The sequence below is a fragment of the Pinus tabuliformis genome, chromosome 2_2 (assembly GCF_031772625.1).
Source record: "Pinus tabuliformis cultivar Carrire ecotype Pingquan chromosome 2_2, CPIR1, whole genome shotgun sequence".
In the NCBI taxonomy this organism is placed as follows: Eukaryota; Viridiplantae; Streptophyta; class Pinopsida; order Pinales; family Pinaceae; genus Pinus; species Pinus tabuliformis.
The window spans coordinates 43,024,872-43,046,997 of NC_142300.1; the positions used below are offsets into that span (position 1 = coordinate 43,024,872).

A 22,126-nucleotide genomic window follows, 5' to 3' on the forward strand; every position below is an offset into this window, starting at 1 on the left:
ACCAAGTGATCAAGAATTTGTATTTGCAAGTGAATATCTGGTTGTTGTTCAAATTGAAGAGTACCAAAGAGGATACCAAAATGACCTCATTCATCTCCAAAAGCAGTACAATTTGAGGAATAGAAATGTATCTGTCACTCTAACTGAGAAAAGACAAAGTCTACAAAAGGACACACCAAGCAAAGAAACTACTCCTGCAGGTTAGAATAAAGAGATGGAGATTGTCATACTAAGTTGAGATAGAATGAATGAAGCCTCTACCAGCAATGTGAGGAAAGACAAAGAATTGCAAACTAAAATCCACAAGAAGGAATCTCAAGCTAAAGGCCAAACAAAAAGGAAGGACATCATTGCAAAAGAGGTCGAAAATCAATCTAATCTTTTTATTTTGGAAAATGAAATTTCTAAATTGAAGATTGCTATTCCCCTCACCAAATTAGTGAGGAATGACAAATATAAATTTCAGATTGCAAAGATTCCTAAGGTTGACCAGATGTCTGATACAGTTAATGTGGTTGATGATGAGGCAATAATCCTTTTTGGTCCAGCCTTAGAAGGAGCTCTCGAGAATAGTGAAATCCCTCCTTTTTATCTAAGTCCTAAACTTCATGATTTTATCCTTAATAATGCCATGCTAGATTCGAGCGCCTCACATAATATTATGCCTAAAGCCATCATGGATAAACTAGGACTGAGTATCACCCGACCCTACCATGATATTTATTCCTTTGATTCCAGGAGAGTGAAATGCCTTGGCCTCATTAAAGACTTGGTAGTGTCCTTGGACCAAATCCCAGCCAAAAATGTACTCATGGATGTAGTAGTTGCTGATATTCCTCCTAGGTTTGGCATGTTTCTTTCAAGGTCTTGGGGAGAAAAACTAAAGGGCACTTCGCAGCTTGAATTTTCATACGCCACTATCCTTGTTTTTGGACAGCTCAAGAAACTTTATAGGGAATAGAAGATGAAATTTATGATCAGCAGTAAGGGGAAGCCAATTAATCATCCTATACATGCTGTCCATACTAATATTGATTATTTCATTCTGTTTAGCGATGTAAATTATGTTGATGATGAAAGTCAGCTAGTGGAAATTTCAGAAGTTCCCAAGGTCATGAGCAGCATACATAAAGTTATTACGACAGAAGGTAAAGAGGTTAGTGAAGAGTGTTTGCAACCCGCAAATCCTATTGAGGAAATTGAAAGAATAGTGCTGAAAATAGAAAGTTTTGAGATAGCTGGTCAAAATCCTAAAAATCAAAAAGTTCAGTCTTCAGAAATCCTTTGTTCGGATGAAGAAAATGGTCTTTGGACCATGGAGTTCGATGGTGCATTGGGAAGAGAAGGAGTAGGGATTGGTGTCCAGATACATGGCCCACTACATCAGTCAAATAAAATCCCTTGAAATATTAGAATGAGTTCTTACATGTTGGCTTTGAGTGTTCAAACAATGAGGCAAAGTATGAGGCATTGATTGCTGGCCTCAAAATTCTTAGAAAGTTGGGAGAAAAAAATATTTCTGTTTATGGCAACTCCGAATTAGGAATCAAGCAAGTCAACGGGGAATACTAGGCCAAACACCCAAGAATGAGAGCTTATCGCAATGTTGCACTTGACATCCTTAAGAATTTTTTAGAATACAATTTGTCTCTTATTCCTAGAACTCATAATGTCATAGCTGACTCACTCGCCACTGCAGCAAGTATGGTGAAGATCCCTATTCATCCTAATCAGAAGTACTCCATCCATGTCAAACATCACCCAACTGTTCTAGATAACATGAGATTTTGGCAAGTGTTTGGGGATGATAAATAGATAGACAATTTTCTACAATTGGAAGGAGAATTTCAAAATTCTCACATTGATGATGCATACAATTTGAATGATCCGGACATCCACTCAGCTGAGATTGAAGTATTACAGCTCAAGGACAACAACATTCCAAGAGGCTTGGTGCCTTTGGAAGAGTTATTTGACCGTGATGATGTCGCCAAGAATCCCACCATGGTTCCTACAGAAAAAGGAGTTGAAGATGTAAACATTGGCACAACTGATAATCCTAAAATGGTTAAGTTATCAAAGTCCTTATCTCCTGAAACAAAAGGTAAGTACATGTATTTAATGAAATAATTCACTGATGTATTTTCTTGGGACTATTCAGATTTGAAATTTTATGAAAAAAGTATCATTCAACACACCATTCCTATTAAGCCTGATCAAAAGCCATTTCACCAGAAATTGAGGAGGATCAATCCCAAGTTGCTGCCATTGATCGAGAAAGAGGTAAATAGGCTTTATAAGTCTGGAATCATAGTCCCAATTCGATTTTTTGAATGGATGTCTAATCTAGTGCCTGTAAGAAAGAAGACAAGGGAAATTCGTCTATGTATCGATTTCATAAATCTGAACAAGGTGTCCTTGAAAGACAACTATCCCTTGCCCAAGATGGATCACATACTACAGAGGGTGGTTGGATCCTCTAGGATGTCATTACTAGATGGATACTCTAGATACAACCAAATTCTAGTACACAAGGATGATCAACTCAACATAGCCTTCACAATGCCATGGGGTACATTCATGTATGCCATGATGCCTTTTGGGTTAAAGAATGCAGAAGCTACTTTTCAATGGGCTATGGAAATAGATTTTGAAAATGAAAAAGATGTATTTATGGTTATCTATCTAGATGATCTTACAATGTTTTCAAAATCTGATGAAGATCATTTACATCATTTAAGAATTGTTTTTCAGAAATGCATAAAATTTGGCATCTCACTTAGCCTAAAGAAGAGTTCGTTCACCATGGAAGAAGGTAAGCTACTAGGACACATCATCTCTAACGATGGCATTTGCATTGATCCTGCAAGAGTGGAGGCCATTCAACAACTAGACTTCCCAAGGAACAAAAAAGAGATTCAGTCTTTCAATGGGAAAATCAATTTTCTAAGAAGATTCATTCCTAATCTAGCTGAGCACTTGAAAGAAATGAAAAACATGTTGAATAAGGACAATGAGGTAAAATGGTCTTTAGAGGCTAAGAAATCATTTCTTGCTGTAAAGTTTGCATTATCTACTACTCTTATTTTGATTAGCCCGGATTACACTTCAGATTTCATCATCTTTTTGTTTGCCTCTGAGCATATGTTAGTAGCAGTCCTAATGCAGAAGAAAGATTAGAAAAATGAGTAGCCCATAGCATTTTTCAATCGCACTATAAGAGATGCAGCACTAAGATACAATATCATTGAAAAATAGGCATTGGTGTTGGTGAAAGCCCTCAAGGATTTCTGAGTTTATATTATGCTCACACCATTGCTTATGTTCCTACTGCAGCAGTTAAAGAAATTCTTGTGCAGATAGATCCTGAAGGCAGAAGAGGGAAGTGGATTGTAGCCATGCTAGAGTATGACTTGGAGATAAAGCCTACAAAGGTCATCAAAGGACAAGGTTTAGCCAAAATCATGGCAGAATCAAATCTACATGCACTAGGTGTCAATTTGATGGCTACACTATCTGAAGAACAAGAAGAGGATGATCCTTTCCTGCAGGTGTCAGATATGTTCATGTCCTTACCTTGGTATTTCGACATTGTCTATGTCTTGCAACACTTGCATCCCCCTCTGGAAGTCCCCAAAGGTAAAGCTAGATGATTGAAATTGAAAGCTTCAAAATATTGTATTCTAGATGGTGTTTTATTTTGGAAAGATCCCAGGGGTGTGCTGCTGATTTGTTTGGTAGAAAATGAAGCTAAATATTTCATGAAGTATTTCCATAAAGGAGACTGTGGCAGTCATCACTTTTGTAAAAATACAGCAAATAAGATCTTAAGAGCTGGCTTCTATTGGCCTACCCTCTTTTCTAATGCATACAAAATAGTCATGAGCTGCCATGAATGTCAGATTTTTCAAGGAAAGAAGAAGCTTTTTCCATTACCACTACAACCCATTTTAATTTCATCTCCTTTCCAGCAGCGGGGTCTTGATTTCATTGGCGAAATCCATCCTTCATCTTCTGCACAACATAAATGGATATTGATAGCCACCAACTACTTCAGAAAGTAGATTGAAGCAATCCCAACGAGGCAAGCTACTGATTCTGTCATCATTCAATTCCTTGAGTCTAATATTTTGTCTAGATTTGGCTACCCACAGAAAATAATTACTGACAATGCTATTGCTTTCAAGTCAAAAAGAATGGTGGACTTCTGTGCCAAATATCATATTGTGCTAGGACATTCTACTTCTTATCATCCACAAGGGAATGGTCTTGCCGAATCTTCCAATAAATCCTTGGTTAATATCATCAAGAAGGTTCTAGAGGTGAACAAGAAGAATTGGCATAAAAAGCTCATCAATGCTTTGTGGGCGGACAGGGTCAGCACTAAAAAATCAATAGGTATGTCCCCTTTTCAGTTGGTGTATGGAGTTGATAAAATGATTCCTTCATCTCTTGCTATCCCAGTCATGAGAATTCTGCAGGAATTGGATAGTGAGACTAATGAAATACAAAGGAGGACAAATCAGATGATTCATTTACAAAAAATAAGGGAAGAGGTTCTTTAGAACACATCCAATCTCTAGGAGAATATTAAAAAGATTTATGATTGCGAGACCAAGGAAGACAATTTCAATATAGGAGATGTGGTTCTTAGATGGGATGCTAGAAATGAAGAAAAGGGCAAACATGGTAAGTTTGAAAACTTATGGAAGGGACCTTACATAATTTATTCTTTTCGAGGAAATAATGCTTTCTTGTTGGAAGAAATGGATGGAAGAGATTATTTAGGAGGGGCGACCAATGGTAGGCATATCAAGCACTACAATGTCTGAAAAAGGTCTTGAAAATTCATCATAATTGTATATACTGGTGTGTATTTTATTTCCAGCATTTTAGATGGTTGTCATAGGAGTTTGAAGCCTGAAGTGAAGGCACTAAGGCTTTTTAGGTTAGCCACTATTTTGTTTTTTATTTTTTAGTTTTTGTCATGTCAAAAGGTCAGTCAATTTTAAGTCAAAAAGTCCGTTTTCATGCATGTTGACTTGTTTTCCCAATGGATAAGGCTACTTGGTCTACGGTGTTCTTGAAACCTCCAAGGAGCTACCATCCCTAGTTAGAGCCAATGTTAGTGTCATTATTGTTAGCTTTTCACTTGGATCAAATGTGCTTTTACTATGTTTGTCGAGACTATCAAAATCAAATTTTTTATGTCACTAGGTTTACACAGCAAAATTTGGTCACTCTTTGGTTAGTTTAAAGATGAGGTCGATCTTTTGGAAATTCACTCATGCTATTCACCTATCACACTTTTATTGAGGTGTCGTAATAAAAACTTGTTAGTCATCATCATCATCCCATTTAGTCTCAGGTCAATCATTAGGTCACTAGGGTTTCCAAGGTCCATCATTTTCATGAATAAAACCAACAGTGAATAGAGCATGACAAAGAACTCATGGGAATTGATTTGAGAATTTTCACACATTCATCATGCTCTCATGCTCAAAAATTTCCAGAAGAAGGAGTTCCAGCACTCAGGAAAGTAAAATGCAGCTCAGGTTTTCAGTGGTAAAGGTAAATCTATTTTCATAAGTGAAAAATCAGTTTTTAAAGGATGGTGGGTCCCATTTCTTTTAAAAAAAGAGAAGTAACTTTTCCTATATAAACTCAAAAGCCCCCAAACTTGTTCATTTACCTCCTATTCACTCTTGAGTATCGAGCTATCCTGTCTAAGAGAGAAAAAAAGTCGGTTTCCTAGGTAAAATTGACAAAAATCTTCAGGAGGTACTGCACTTAGAAGAACTGCACTACGCTTAGGAAAAAAGCAAAACCCTAGCTCATTCCTAGAGGTTTTTGGGCATGTTCCATTATAAACCCTGTTTTACCTTCTTGCAAATAGATCACTCTTCCACTATTTCTTCACTCATTTTCATCAGCTTCCAAAGTCCATATGCACCTTTTTCAAACCTCCTCTATCATTTCGTCAAAATCCACCTTCACATCACTTCATTTCCACTCACAACTCACACTCTATTTTTCGTTGCCTGCTGCTAGGATTTTTTGTCATGATGGAGGCAGAATATTCACTAGAGAGAAAAAGACATCATAAAGGAGGGAAGATCCTCAGATATGAGCCATCAGTCTTCAATGCAATCAACTCTTATCCTTTCATCAAACAGTGCTTCGAGGATGTACATTGCCTGGAGTTTTGCAAAAGAGTGAGCGAGGTGGGGTTTCATGAACAATTAACAGATTGGGTGGCAACTCAGTTGAAAGGTGAAACGACTGTCATCGCTAGTGTTGAGTTCAGTTTTTGAGTTGCCTCCATCTCACTTGCAATAGGGTTAGTGGATAATGGTGAATATTGGTTCAAAGGAATGAGCCTAGATCTTGAACACTACAAGCCTTTCTTAAAGACGCCATACAGAGAAACACAAGCTCACCTTATGCATTTTAGATATGAATTGGAGAATTATGCCCCTCTGATGAAGAGTGTCATGAGGTTCTTTACCTGTGAAGGGAGATTCTCCAGGTTGTGTGCTTATCATATTCACCTCCCGATGCATTTCACCTCTCAAAAGCCACTCAACATGTGTAACTACCTATCTAGGAGAATTTCCAAAATGTCGGAAAAATACAATTAAAGGACAAAGAGAACTCCCCAAGCTTGTTTCATCACAGTCTAATCAAAACTATTGTCCTTAACCAGCTTGTAGAGAAAGGTATGGCTTGGGAATCCTTTTTAGAAACAACCCTAAAATGGCATGAAGCAAATGTAGCAGCTCAGTCTCCTAGTGTGCCAAAACAACAAACAGAGGTGGGGTCCTCTAGCAAATCAGTGGAGAAAACTCAGCTACCTAAGCTTGAGGTGACTAAAGTGTATAAGAGAGGATAGAGGCTTGTGTTTTCTTCTCATGGAGAGAAAGGGGCCAAGCCTTCTTGATCGACAAAGAAGGGACCAACATCAAAAGAGAAAGACACAGTTGAGAATGAGTTTGAGCTGGTTGACTTAGAGGCTGAGGATCAGGCTTCAAGCATGTGACATACAATCAGAGAGAAGGACTATCAAATCAAAGAGCTAAAAAGCAATATGGAAAGAGAAAAGTATGTCATATCATTCCTTGAATAGGAGAATAGTCAACTAAAAGCAAAGGAGTTGATCATGGAAAAGGAACAAACCAAGATATTGCAGCAAGTGGGAAAGGGAAAGGAGATCATAGAATCAAGCGAGACTAAAGGATCAAAAGGGAAAGAAAAGAGGAAAAGGCTAATAACAAGGGGCCTAAAGAAGGCATTGCAAGAAGAGCAAGAGCACATTATGTTCAATGAAGACCTTGACCTAAAGGATAGGATTTCCCTTGAGGTCCATCAAGACAAGGAATATTGGCTCAATAGGGTAAATTAACACTTGGAGAAGCTTCTTGAGAAGGCAAACAAGGATAATAAGTTTCTCAGACATATGGCGCACCACTACCAAGCTCAAAACATGAACGCCAATGTCAAGGTAAAGCAGCTTGAAAATAAGCTCAAGGAAGCCAAAAAATACCAAAAGGATGAGGTAAAATTGGAGGTGCTTGCTGAAGCATCTATGAAGCTTTAACAAACATATATTTACACCTTTCATCCAATTTTGAGCAAGTTTTGAGCACTTTTAGTTTTCTGAGAATTTTTGGTCTAAATTTAGAAAATCAGCTGCTCCAAGGCATTGCGATTTTTCATAAGACCTCCATTTGAGGAGAGGTCTACATTTTTGGAAATATATTTCCATCCTCTAAAAACCAATTTGCTCAGATTTTGCAGAGGTGGCCCAGTTTTGGAGAAAAATGCAAAAAAGTGGCAAAAACTAGCATTTTGGACCATTTTTTGACATGCGGTGCGCTTCTGGAGTGACCTTAGGAGAATGGATTTTTTAAGGTTTTCCCATGGTCTAAATTCGAAAATAAAACTATTCTAGAAACTAGGCTTGAAGGGCTAGTTGACCGTTCTCTCAGGTTTTCATTTTGACCCTTGGAAAGCACCTTAAAATCAACTCAAAGTCGGCACTGCGCTTCTGCACTTTTCTGTGTTTTAACTTCTAAATTTCACTGTGTAAAATTTCTAGTTTCTAGTTTGACTTAGCCAAAGTCAAGATTCTCTATGTAATGATACTATTTTTGAGGTTAGGTGATTTAGGCATGAATAAATGTACATCATAGGTTGTTTTTTATGTTTATTAGGCCTCATAAAAGAAGAAAACTCTTAAAAAGACTCTCCATGAAGTGTTTGAGTTTCACCTTCTCACTCTCACCTGTTGGTTGAGAGAATCTTGGAGTCAATTCCTCCAGCAAGGAATTCGACTCCTGAATGTGGGAAAGTGGTCTAGGAGAGTCTATATGTATGATTTCTCTTTAGGAGAAGAGGGTTGAACTTTTTGTGAAGGAATCTTGCATGTAATCATCTTTTCAGCTAATATAGAGACAAGTTGCACCTATTTGCAAGGAACTCTAGTCTAGTGAGTTCATGGTGCTTGTACTTCATTTTGTTTGTTTTCTAATGGTCTAAACATCTTTATCTACATTATATCTCTTCTTTCTATGGATGAATTACAATGAAATATACATAATTCTTGTTTTTCAAGCTCTGTTATTTGGTTTTCATAGTTATGTTTATGTCTTCCTAAGCTAATGAAATCATGTTTACATATGCTCATTAGTTTCTTCTACACTTTATCCTCTATAATACACTAAAAATATTCAAAATACACCATGGATTCTAATATCTAGCTCCTTCTCATATTTTCTCCTGCACTCCTACAACCTAGACCTATTTGTGGCTCCAAACCCTAAGTTCAGCAAACCCTAAAACCCAAGTTTTCACCAAAAAACAAAGAAATACACATATCTAGCCTAAAATTCATTTGATTTAAAGTAATATCACTAATAAGAGACTTAGAGAGATCCCTCTCATGATCAGCAGGGCTAGCTACTGAGCTGAAGTTGTTTCAGGTTACCCTTCTCGATTTCCTTTCCAGCCTAGGAGATTGTAAGGACTAACACTCGGAAAAACCCAATGTGGGAAAACCGGTGCAGTAGATGAGGCTTTTATTAATCTTCAGCAACAATCACTTTACAAGGAATGATTTCATAGGGAAACTGAGACACTGCTGAGAGAAAACACTTGAGACAAAGTTTCTTCTCTTCTTGGAGAAGTTCTGACACGCTGAATACCCTTCACCCACCTCTGCATCACTTCTGCGTCCCTCTATGTCACTCTACATCAGTCTGTGTCAACCTGTGTGGGGACTGAATTTCCAATGGTGCTATTTGCCTACTCTTCCCTTTGCAGTATCTCTCGAATGCCCTGTGTCACCTCCTCCTAAGTCACTGACTACTGCTGATGCCCTCATCTTCCTCCACCTTGCAACTCTCCCTCTGAAATCAAACTCCTTCTCCTTGAGAATCGATTTCCCTCGGGGTACTGAGTGTTATCAGGAAAACTAGTGTCTATGCAGAGTTGCTAGTCCCGCTAAGGCTGGTAGCTACCTTAGAAACAAACAAACTAAAACTACTTTCGTTTTCCTTTATGAGAAATAGATAAGAGGGGAATAAGGAGACCAACCTCTGTCTTGCACTTGGTTCCTTGCTCGATTCCTCTCCCTTCTGATAGGTCTTTGCCACTCGCTTCCTCGTCTACCAAGATTCAAAGAGCACCCATAGAATCAAAGCAGCATAACACTATCCAAGAACATAGATCTATTATCATAAACAATATAGGACCAGATATATATTGACCACACAAATGCATGTAACATCAATCATACAAGAATGTGGAGGAAAACTTGAATAGCTTTATTGATAATCAAGAAAGAGAAAAGAGGATTAAAACCAATTTTTCTGACCCAACATCATCCTCCCAGCAAGAAAGCCCTTCTTCACCTCATGAAAAGCTTAGATCACCCAACACTATGATATTGCACCAAGAAACCAATAGCACTTCCTTACAAGATACAAAATTCCAGCCTCTGGATCTCTGGGATGAGGGATCCATATATAGATGTTTGCAAGGGGGGTGAGTCAGCTTTTGAGATTTGATTAGTGTCCTCTCTCTGATAGTTATTGATTCCACTTGGAGATTGATGATCTCTTACTCATCCCTGGGCGAATGCAGAGAGGCATGTGTCATAGGAGAAGTTTCTGGAAGATTCCATGATCCTCCACCTTGCGGATTGACCCTGCCATTTGTCCATTCTCGCCCATCGCACCCCATGAAGGGATTTTCAACATGCATCGCACCTACTGTGTGCAGGCAGGTGGGATGCAATGCACTTTGACCATGGAGTAGTTGAAATGGTCTAGTTTTGACCAGTTCTGAGTAGTTTTTCATGGAGAACTTCTGGGAGATGCTGTAATCAGTTGACCTTGTTCTTTTAGGGGTTGGAACAACACCTTTAGGGAATTAGGAGACCTTGGTTTATGGACATTATGATTGGGGTTGCAGTGCCCAAAAATGTCTATAACAGTTGCCCCCTAAAGCATGAGGTCCTTAATCTTTTGATGTCGGGTGAAATGCTTTATCATGAGGATCCGAAGTTTTTTTCGAGCTGGAAGGCGACCTGTAATAAGATACAATACAATACATTATATTCATAATATTTTCATGATCTAGCTGAGGCGGGAAATGCCATGCTCAGCTTTATAAATTCATTTTCATGTACATGAGACAGACAATCATCTGAGTGTAGACTGATGATTCTGGTAGAGCCATCATCCCTTAGATTGGATGATTATCTGTGCAGCAATGATGTACATTTGATGTCTTTATTTTCCTAAATATATATCGCAGCCCGGATGGATGAAACTAGATCCAGGGTCTTCAATCTCGTTCGATCTTCACTCAAAGTACAAGTTGATCCATGTGAGAGATTTTTTGGAGTCGAACATGGAAAGACATCGCCTAATTACCAGCCAGTGATGTAAGATGTTAACAGGCGCGAGAGGAATCACCGATAATGATGATGACCCTCAAGGTACTACAATATAATTCACGTGGTGTGAATAAGGGACTTGGCATTGAACACCATGCAAAATCTTTCGGTCGAAGGCCATTGATGTAAACCTGTCGCCGGAAGTGAGAAACTTGCCATTGAGGCATGCAAGCTTCAAAGTACTGCAAGGGTTGTTCCTAGATCAACTTCTTGGATAATGAGCTGATATCAACAAGAAGCGATTCTTCATAGGAGGGCCTTAGTGAATCCGAAATCAATGACACGAAATGGAGCAGATGATTTTAATGGAGGTGAAAACGATCTGGTGATATAAGGTTCAGGGTGGCGGTCATGAAAGAATGGAGCGTAAATGTATTGCAGTGGGTGAGACACAGGTGAATTCTCTGAGCGACTTCTCTTGAACATATCGGTGACACTGACATGATGGATCGGTAGCATTAACCCCAAATATGGATGGTGTGATGGAACCATGGTGATGTGACCAGTGAATGGAACAACCCAACTCGACACGGATGTGGAGTGAAAGTGTCATGTTCAAGAGCGACTTGCTACCAACAAATTTTCTTCAAGTTTTCTTCCCAATTTTCCCTAGTCATTACTAACCAATACCTCTTTATTTTTGTCAAGCTTGAGGAGGATAACATATGCTTGTTCTATAATTTTCCCTTCGGGCAAAACCATCGCTATGTTTTAACGAGCCTAGCGATAGTGAAACTCGTTCTTGTCTGTTATGGACAAGTTTGTCGCTATTCGGTTTTAACGAGTTTAACGACAAAGATAACTCGGTCCTTTTCAATTTTAGAGAGTCTGAAAAGGGACGTAAAGAAAACTCCAAAAATCCTTTTTCGTCACATGATCCCTTGAGTCCGAAAAAGTATAAAACAATACAAAAGGGATGAATTTTTGGTACTTTTAATGAGCCGAACAAAACAAGCGCTCGATCTTTTTGTGTAATAATCCCTCAAGTCCAAAAAGATTAAAATTTAAAGGAGGGATAGCACTTCCGGTCACTTTAACGAGCTGGAGAGGCCAATGGCTTGGCAATCTTTTCATATTTTACGAGTCAGTTGAAAAGAGCTTAAAGGAGACTTGTTTTTTGAGGAACAAGTGATATATTCGGGTAGCAGCTGATTCCAGGTAAGGTTTGGAATTTTCCAATCATGGCAGTGTCACAAGGATGGCTAACAGGATCACTCTTCGTAGCTGTTCCTCAAAAAGGGCAAACAATGAAATGGGGGTGAATGATCGGCCAATACAGAGTGGAGGTGATGATGAGAACATGACCAAAGCTTCAAAGGCTGATGATAATACATTCACGATGGTTATTTACTGGAAATTGGTTCATTTTTAATGAGCTTAAACTTTGGAGGAACATTTGCTCATTGCTTATGTTTATTTTTTAACGAGCTTGAATTACGCGTTAAAACTGCTCGATATAGTGGTCATTGATTTTCTTGATTTTACCATTAATAACTTTGTTCCTTCAAAGGTTGTACTGCCTGCTCAATTGCTTCATCAAACTAGTTAGAAATTAACAATATATGTTTGAAAAATGAGTCAAAACACTAATATTTTACTTGAATTACGTGAAAAGTAATTTAAAAGTGGTTTTTTACCTCTCATTTTACCATTTCATTTGAACTTTGGTTTGTTGGAGCTTTGGAGGTGCTTTCCCCCTTGTTTTTCACCAGCTGATTCCAAGAGATTCTGTGGATGATTCTTGGCACCGTCTAGACCAGGTAGGAGCTAAACCTGAGCTCTTCAGTTTCATTCTTTGCTTTTTGAATTCTGAGCATGTTTTCTGGTTTTTCTGAGCCTCTGGGGTTTGAAAAAATCGCCTTGGCTCCATCGCACCCTTTCTATATCGAAAGGTGCATTGCATGTTGGCCTGACCATTGGCCAGTTAGCATGCAACACATCGAGAACACTCCTGGGGGTGCGATGGGCGCAAGGAGGGAAATTTGTGCAAGTTTTTCATGGAAATTTTTGCCTGTTTTTCATCAAATCAGGATCTTACTCTTCTCTTATTTGTTTTTAGAGATCCATCGGAGAAAAATGCCTGTTACATGGCAAGAACATGAGCATGAAGAAGAGGACATGCTTGCTTTACATGATCCGGTTACGGTAAATGCACTGCGGAACTATGGCCTGTTCAAGTTTTTCCGCATCTCTAGCATGAGGCAACAAATCAACTTGTTGCAATATTTGCTCAATGAATGGGATGCTACCAGCTAGGTGTTCCATATTAGGGGCAAATCTATCCCCTTGACTATCATGGATATCTATTTTTTGACCGGCTTATCGAGGCGGGGTGCCCCTATCTCATTATCAGGTTCGACCCGTGGGGGTGAATCTGTGAGAGATTACATTCGTAGGTATTGCAGAGAGGGATCTCATCCGAGTAAGGACGGAAAGATCAATATTTGAGATGTCACTGACAGGCCCTTGAGGACCATTTTGTTCACTTTTGCTAGAATGGCTGGTAGTGCGGCTCTTCATGTGGCCAATCGGTCTTACATGCAGTATGCCTTAGAATGCCTTGAACCAAAGGTGTTCAACTGGTGTGATGCAGTACTCTTTGTGATGAAAGAACAATTGACCAAGGTGAAAAATGAAAGATTGAAGAACTTTGGATATGGTTCTATTTTGACCGCCTTTTCCTTGGAAAAGATCACATTGATGCAGCCGCAGTCTATTTCACTTGGTTTACCTCCACCGACTGAGCCACGTATGCAGAGATGGGTTGACCATATGTCCAGACATGCTGGTCAGTCTCAAGTTTCCTTTTCTGATACCTTCTTTAGGTGGTTTGATCGTCAGGAGATGGTTTTTTCCAAGTATCCATATGTTGGTATGGATTTCCGGGGTGACTTGGATTTGGTACTGCTGACTGGCGAGTAGTGGGGCATCATTGGTAAATTTTTGACCATATTTCTGTTTATCGTTTCTATTTATAATTTCCTTGTTCTTTCTTCTATCAGGACTAATCAAAACTCATGTGCTCATGTAGATGTCAGATCAGTTCGACCAGTAGTATGCCTGAGAGTGCCAGCTGCCTCTCCAGCAGGAGAGGCTGTGGGAAGGGCTATCCTTCATGACCTCGATGTGGCCGAGACTCTTTCAGCATTACAAGATCAGGTCGAGGGCCTCACTCTTGGTATTCTAGATGTGAGGACTGACGAGCTGCCTTTGAGGTTGTAGTGACATACTACTGGCGTGCCGAGTCGATGGACTAGGCTCCTACGCATGATTACACAGGCGGTGACTTGTTATCACCAGCATCATTAGACTAGGGTGCCCCCTAGCATTTTGCGTTTTGGGTCATTTGACCAATTTTTTCTTGGTTACAGAACATTATGTGTAAACCATAAACAATTATATATATATTTTTTATTTTCGGAGTTTTATTTTGGTTAAGTTACATGATCCTGATGCAAATGTTGATGAAATGCTTCTTTTTATAAATGTTGCAAATGTCTATCTAACACATAATTTGCCAATGAGTCTATTAATGTGTTTAAGTTTCTGGAAATATTGTGATATTGAATAAAATCAAATTGCCTTTCCAAAATCTTGAACCTTAGGAATATGCGATAGATAGCTGGATTTCGAACGGAGTAGATACCAGCAAGTTGTAGTATGATGAGCTGTGAGTCTAGCCTGACGACAAGTCAGCGTATTCCATAGGTGATGGCATCAGAGAGAAGTTCTATCAATGCACTATATTCATCGATGTTATTTGTTGACCGACCAATACATACCCCTCTGAAACTTACTAACTCGCCGCTTGGATCAAAAATGGCCCAGGCCGCAGAAGATAAGTTCCACGAACTATGACTTGCTCCGTCGGCATATCCAACAAAAGATTCCAATAGGTTAGACATCTGCAATAAATGTAAAAAGTGGATTACTTGACCAAAACTGTTACCCTTAGCGAAAACAAAAATGTAACAAAAGCATATGGGTTACTACACTGCATGATGCATAGTAACACTTAAGGTACAACCCATTACGAGGTTGCGCCAGTGGAATCCTGTCATAATCCATTAACTCGTAGGCTCCTTTTGCTAATACACATTTAACAATATAGGGGCCATCCATAAAGACTTGAATTTACCTGCTCTCAATTTATTGGATTCTTGGTCGTAAAGTAAGACCAAGTCCCCTTCTGAGAAGACACGGGGTTTGACATTCTTGTCGAACTGCGCCTTGACTCATTTCTTATGGGCTTCGTTAGCCAAAGCGGCAATACGACGGGTTTCATCCAATTGGATTAGTTCCAAGAAACGAGCCTCCTCTTCTGAAGTTCCGGGGAAAAGGTCGACTGCGAGTTCAAGGGACAAGATTTCACACTGAACTGGTAAGATTGATTCTAGGCCCTACACCAGTTGGAAGGGTGTAAACCCGGTTGCATTCCTTACCGATGTTCAATATGCCCACAAGGCCGAGTACAGGATCAGGTGCCAACTCCTTTTGTGGACTCCAATCATCCTTTGCAGCATCCGCTTCAGGACCTTGTTGATTGCTTCAACTTTTCCGTTGGCCTGCGGGTAATATGGAGTAGAGCTGTCGTGGGACAACCTTAATTTGGCAGCCAATTCAACCATCATGTGATTGCAAAAATGCGATCCATGATCTATGACTATAGCTTGTGGAACGCCGAATCTAGTGACTACATGATTGAAAAAGAAAAGGGGAGTTGTTTCACAAGTGTTATCTAATGTAGGCATCGCCTCGGCCCATTTGGTAAAATAGTCTACTGCGACTATGATATACCCATGCCCCCCGGTCGAAGTGGGGTTACATGTCATGAAATCAATGCCCCATTTGGCGAATGGCCCAACAACAACTATTGGCTGTAGTGGTGCGGGTGGTCTTCTGGTTTTGCTATCGAAAATTTGACATGCATGGCAACTTCTGACTGTGGTTATGCAATCTTTGAACATTGTTGGCCAGAAGTATCCTGCTCGTAAAATTTTTTGTGCCGTAGCGTAACCAGATTGATGCCCCCCACACACGCCTGAATGGAAATCACTCAGGACTTTTTCAGCTTCCTCATGGGTTAGGCACCTCCTCAGAACTGTATCGACACCATGATGGTAAAGCGTATCACCGATGATCATGTGGTATTTTGATTGGTATCTAATACATTTTTGTTCTGAGCGGGAGGTATTAGGCCTATATTTTTGGGTATGGAGATAGATGATTATATCTCCATACCACATATTTCTTCAAGATATCATAAACAAAGATTCATCCATGATTGTTTCTTCTGATGTTTCATCATTGGATGACGATGGGAGATCGCATAGTAATTCCGCGAAAACCAGGGATTTATTTAACTTGGATTTTACAAATTCCAGATCAAACTCTTGAAGAATTGCTATCCATTTTGAATGTTTTCCCCCCAGCAACTATCGCGACAATATATAAGTCATGGGGTTGCAATCTGATAGAACGTTAGTTTTTCGAAAGAGGATATAGTGTCGAAATCTCTGTATCGCTTGAATAGCTGTGAGTGCCAGCTTTTCAACATAGGTATACTTGCTTTCTGTATCATTTAAGTTCCTACTTAAATAATATATAGGATGTTCAATTCCGTTGTCTTCTTGAACTAAAACCATTGCGATGGTTGTATTCGCTGTAGCCTGATACAGGTTAAAGTCTTTTTGATAATCAGGAGCGTATATTAATGATGTTTTCATTAGGGATTCTTTTAAAGCATCAAATGAAGCTTGCACGACCTGATCCCAGACGAAGGGCACTTCCTTTTTCAATAGACGCGTATAACCTTTAGCAATTTTGGCGTAATTTGGAATGAACCTCCTCAGAAAGTTTGCTTTCCCTTGGAGTTTCTGAATTTGAAGAAAATTTGAAGGTGGAGGCAAATTTATGATTTCCTGAACCTTACATGGGTCGAGATGAATCCCGTCCTTTGAGACTACAAAGCCAAGTAAACGACCAGAATTGACACAGAACACACATTTGTGTGGATTGAGTCGTATCTTGTAGTGTCGACAATGTAGAAATATTGCTCTCAAATGCTGCGGATGATCGGTCCACTTTCGCGAATGAGCCGGAAGGTCGTCGAGATATGGTTGAATGATCTTTTTGATGTCATGGAAGGCATAATTCATTGCCATCTGAAACATTGCCCCTGTGTTCTTTAAACCAAAGGTTAATTTGTGATAAGAAAATGTGCCCCATGGACAAATAAATGCAGTCTTTGACTGGTCCTGTGGGCGGATATTTATTTGATTATACCCGGAGAATCCATCCATAAATGAAAAGATTTCACATCCGGAGCATTCATCAATTATCTGGTCAATAAAGGGTGAAGGGTAGTTGTCTTTTGGACAAGTTTGATTTACATCCCTATAATCGACGCACACTCTAATCGTTCCTTGTTTTTTCATCACAGGAACAATGTTTGATACCCAATCGGTTAGAGGAACCGGGTAAATGAAACCAGCATGGAGAAGCTTTTCAACTTCTGCCTTGATGGCAGCGGCTTTCTTGGGGTGCACCTGCCATAGCCGTTGTCGTACTGGTTTGACATCTAGATACATCTTGATTTCGTGTTCAACTATACTCGAGTCAATGCCTGGAATTTCATCATATGACCAAGCAAAGACATCTTTGAATTCGCGAAAAAGAGCGTTATATATTTCCAGTGCTGAAGGAGAACAACATTTGCCAACATAAATATTCTATACAACATCCGTTTTTGTCGAGATATTTATGGCGATAGTCTCTTCAATATTGGACAAGTTTCGCTCGGAATCCACCGTGTTTACAGTATTTGATAGGAAATAAAAAACTGAAGGATGATGAAGATCATCAGGAGTATCTTCTTGACAATCCGAAAGATGGGAACGATGGTGGTAATCTTCCCATGGCGCCCCTTCAATTACCATTGACTGAACAATTCCTTCGTCGGTGTAATGCACTTGTGAACAAGGATCTGAAGGGGTGCCATATTCCTTAGACCTATCTATCCAAACGCCTGATGAGCGTTGATTCGGGTCTACCTCCCATGCCGGAAACATTGATTGCTACAATATTTCTATTGGGCTTGGAGGCAATACCTGCAGATGATCCATGTTAATATCGTTTTCTGAGATCTTTTGAATTGAAGATATCATATTGTAGGTTCCTACTGTCGCCACTTCTGCCATATTGATTGGAGGTGGGAGGGAAAAAGTCCCCATTAATATAGGGTCTTTTAGTAGGCCTACTCCGATATTTTGAAGCGTATGGTGGCTTCTATGGATCATCGGAATGCTTCCCGTAACTTGGGAACTATTGGGGAGAAATGTTTGTTGGTCGACGATTGTAATTCCTCCCTGAAAAGGAAATGCAATCTTCCTAAAGTAGGTCGACACAACCGTAGCCATAGCATATATCCATGGTCTTCCCAGTAGGATGTTGTAATCGAGGTTTCCATCGATTACTTTGACATCTATTGCTACTTTTTTCCCCCTTAGTTCAACTTGCAAGTTACTTAGAATACCATATGGGGTATATGTTCATCCATCAAATGCTTTTAATGTTGTCGAAGATCGCGACAAGGTTGGAGATCCTAAAGTTTTCCAGCAACTCATCGACATAATACATGTAGATGCCCCCTCATCAATAATTGTTCGATGAATAGTTTTGTTGAGGGCTTTCACTTGAATGAGGAAAGCTAGTTGAGTTGGTAACTGAGGATCGTATCCTTTGTGATTAAAGGACACAAGATTAGAATCCTTTGGGTCTATCCCACCTATAGGTGATAATAAAGCCTGCTTTTGGGATGGGCAATTTTGTAGTACCTCAAGTGTCGACATAGCGGATGGCGATTGGGCAAGATCTTCCACTATATTATAATGCCGTGCTGCTCTGGCACGAGGATTAAATGTCGACTTGTGTACTACTCCCTTTGGCGGTTTTATTATTAGCTCTGGAATGATGGGTGGCACAACTTCTGTTGAAGTTGTGTCGAACTACTAGGTTGATCTTTATCCTTGTTGTTCGAGAGCTGTGGATTCCCGTAATCTTTATTCCTTGTCAATATAAAAGCATCATTTTGTTGTTTCGAAACCAACAACATTAGTACTTGGGACGGGGAAGCATTTTCACTAGCAACCAGATTTGTTCCTAGATTTGGAAATGGATCAGTCAATATCGCCGAGGTTTTTGAATTCTTGAAGAATATTTTAAGCTCAGCTTTATGTGGACAATCTCTTGTCCAATCATCTTCATCACATATTAAGCATGGATTTTTTGGTATCCTATCTCCAGGAGGATTTGCAGAAGAATTTTCAGGTGATGATTCCTCCTGTTTCTTCTTCTTCCCTTTGTTTTTCTTCTTGCCTCCTAGTTGCTTGGTTTCTTTGCCTTTATCAGTCGAGACGACATTTACTTCTGAGGCGAGAAGTTCTTCTTTTGCATTTTGTCTGGAAATCTTACGAGCCTTTTAGATGTAGCCTTTGTCGATTTCGTGTCTATCGTACCAATCACACCATTGCCGGCATGAGAGTCATTGTTTGATTTAGGAGGAGGAGGGACAGAAAATTCAGGTCTGGGAGCGTCAGGGATTTTATCGTAGAGCGTGCCAGACTGGGTATAAATCAAGTCTAGATATTGCGCACGAGCAATAACTTGCTCTTCAGTGATGACTCCTCCTTTTTCCACATCTTTTGTAATGGAAGGTAATAATGACTTAATAAACCATTAAGCTAAAAGCTGATCAGGAACATACGTTTTTACCATTCTACGATGACATTGCCACCCATGAATATGATCGGATATGTGAGTGGCCGTTGTTTGTTTGAAATTGGTAAGAAGTTCTGTTCCCATTTCGTACCTTATTGGTAACTGAAAATGGGTTAAAAAGGTTGTGGCAAGGGTACTGAAGTTGTCAAACGAAGCTCTGGGAAATTTGATATACCATTTTGCTGCCAGACCAGTTAACGTCCTCTGAAAAAGGTGGAGCCTAATCGAATCATCGTTTAAGGTGTTTGATGAACACCACAGATGAAATGTCATCACATGATTCGACGGGTCTTCACCCGGATTTCCATTAAATTTAGGAATATCTGACGGAAGTTTATGTGGAATCGCTGGCCACCAAGGGGCGTAAGAAATTGGATCGTTCGTTAACCTATTTAGATCTGGTAACTCCAAAGTTGCCACAAAGGGTAACTGCTGATTTAGGTTTGGCGAAGCATACCCAGGATAAGATGGGATTGTATGAGTAGTTGGTCTTTGCATTCCAGCATAATGCATTTGATGCTGGTAACTTTGGTAAGGTTGATGGGCATAACCATTGTAGAATGGTTGATTTTGACCGTTTTGAATATACGGCTGCCCACTATTTGCAAAGATTTTTTGCTCAGATCTTTGGTATACTTGTTGGAATTGCGGTTGTTGGTATTGCATCAGCCATGGTTGCGAAGCCATGTGCTGTTGTCCAATACTGACCGCTTGACCAAGATGAGGGATAATTGTACCCATTTGGGCCTGTGTCATTCCACTAGTTGGCGATTATGGTTGAGTCATAGGGACAAGAGGCTGTTGCATTACAACCTGAGAAACCTAAGGTTGGCATACAACAGGAAATGCTTGTACTTGTGACACCGTCACAATAGCCGGCGTAGTTGGTATATTTAACATAGGTAAACATTGTTGCATCGAATATACAACTCTTGCTTGTTGAGGCAGTATTGGCACCCAACCACTAGATGTAATTCTAGCATAACTTGAATTTTGTTGTGAACTCACGTATGGTTGTCCTCCCGGAGGTGACAATGAAAGGGTATACTGCCACCCATATGGCGGTAATCCGGTACTCAAAGGAATTGTTTGTCCTTGAGAACTAGACTGCCCAAATTGACACCCTGGAGGATCATTTGTTGAGACTCAACATAAGAGTTCCCGGATACTATTCTGGATGAAAAAATAGGAACAGACCATACTGTCGAAATGGCCCCTAAGTGGGCCCCTTCTAGCGATTGAGAGCTAGTTGGGACAGATGGTATGCCGGTGAACATTGTTGGAGTGACAGCAGGAAGTTCTGCTGTCGCTGTGTCAGATGACACAGTCCTAGATGTCGACGGTTGTTCAGACATTTCTAGTCTATCCAAAAGATTTCCTAGCGATTCTACAGGAGCTTCTGATAACAGTAGACTAATTTCTGATGAAGAAGGATATAGGGTGATCCTGACTCGAAACTGCGATGGAGTAATAGATGGAGGATCCTCCAAAATCTCATCTATAGCAATCGGAACAGGTGGAAGAGGTAGACCGTTAGGTCCGTAGAATATTTCTGGTGTTGAAGAAGGTATAGAATCTGCAGCGACAGATGTTTGGGGATTAACACCTTCTGAATCAGCTGTAGATGGAGTTGGTTCAGTAATACAAGTGTTTACCTTCACACTAGGATCAGTTCTACTATCCTTTGGTGGCTGCTGAACTTCTTCTGTAAAGGCAGGGATACCAGAAATGTTTGGAGTAACCGGAGTCTCTGATGGTGTTGGAACACTTGTTCTAACTTTACCAGGGGATTTGGAACCGGTTAAACGAGTTCGCTTTGTCCGTAATAGTTTTGATTCTGGGGATAAAGACGGTTGACTCGTAAGCCTCCGCGAATGACGGGGTTTCAATTCACTTTCTTCCACGATTGCAGATTAATCGATCAACTAAAAATCAAGGGGAAGTATGTTTCCAAATTAGATGAATTTTAGACGCTTTGACACAACTTGTTTTTTCAATTTTTAAGAGTCGAGAAAAAACAAAAGATGACTCTAGTCGCCTTCGATTTTTAATGAGCCTGAAGTGACAAGTGCTCAGATGGACCTTTTCCTTTAAGGAGTCTAAAAAGGAACGAAAGAGACTGCTCTAGAAATCTAAACAGAGGGATTACCAAACCAATCACAAAACTACATAATACTTTTTACAGTACGACAGTCAATCTTCCCGAATGCTGTGTTTAGTGCATTGCGATCGATAGGGCGACAGACACGACTTCCTATGGATAAAGGATATAGCCTATTGTGGTCTCCAAAAATATACTCGACAGTACGTGGGAGCACAAGTCCATACTGGCACTTGTCATCTCAAAGTGGAGGAATCACCCAACCAACAGCGAAAACAACAGTTACC

General features: G+C 39.9%; 1 pseudogene; it reads left to right on the plus strand.

The window, feature by feature from the left end:
- Positions 1-2,004: 2,004 nt before the first annotated feature.
- LOC149191406 (uncharacterized) overlaps positions 2,005-22,126 on the plus strand; it is a 135,856-nt pseudogene continuing 115,734 nt past the window's right edge.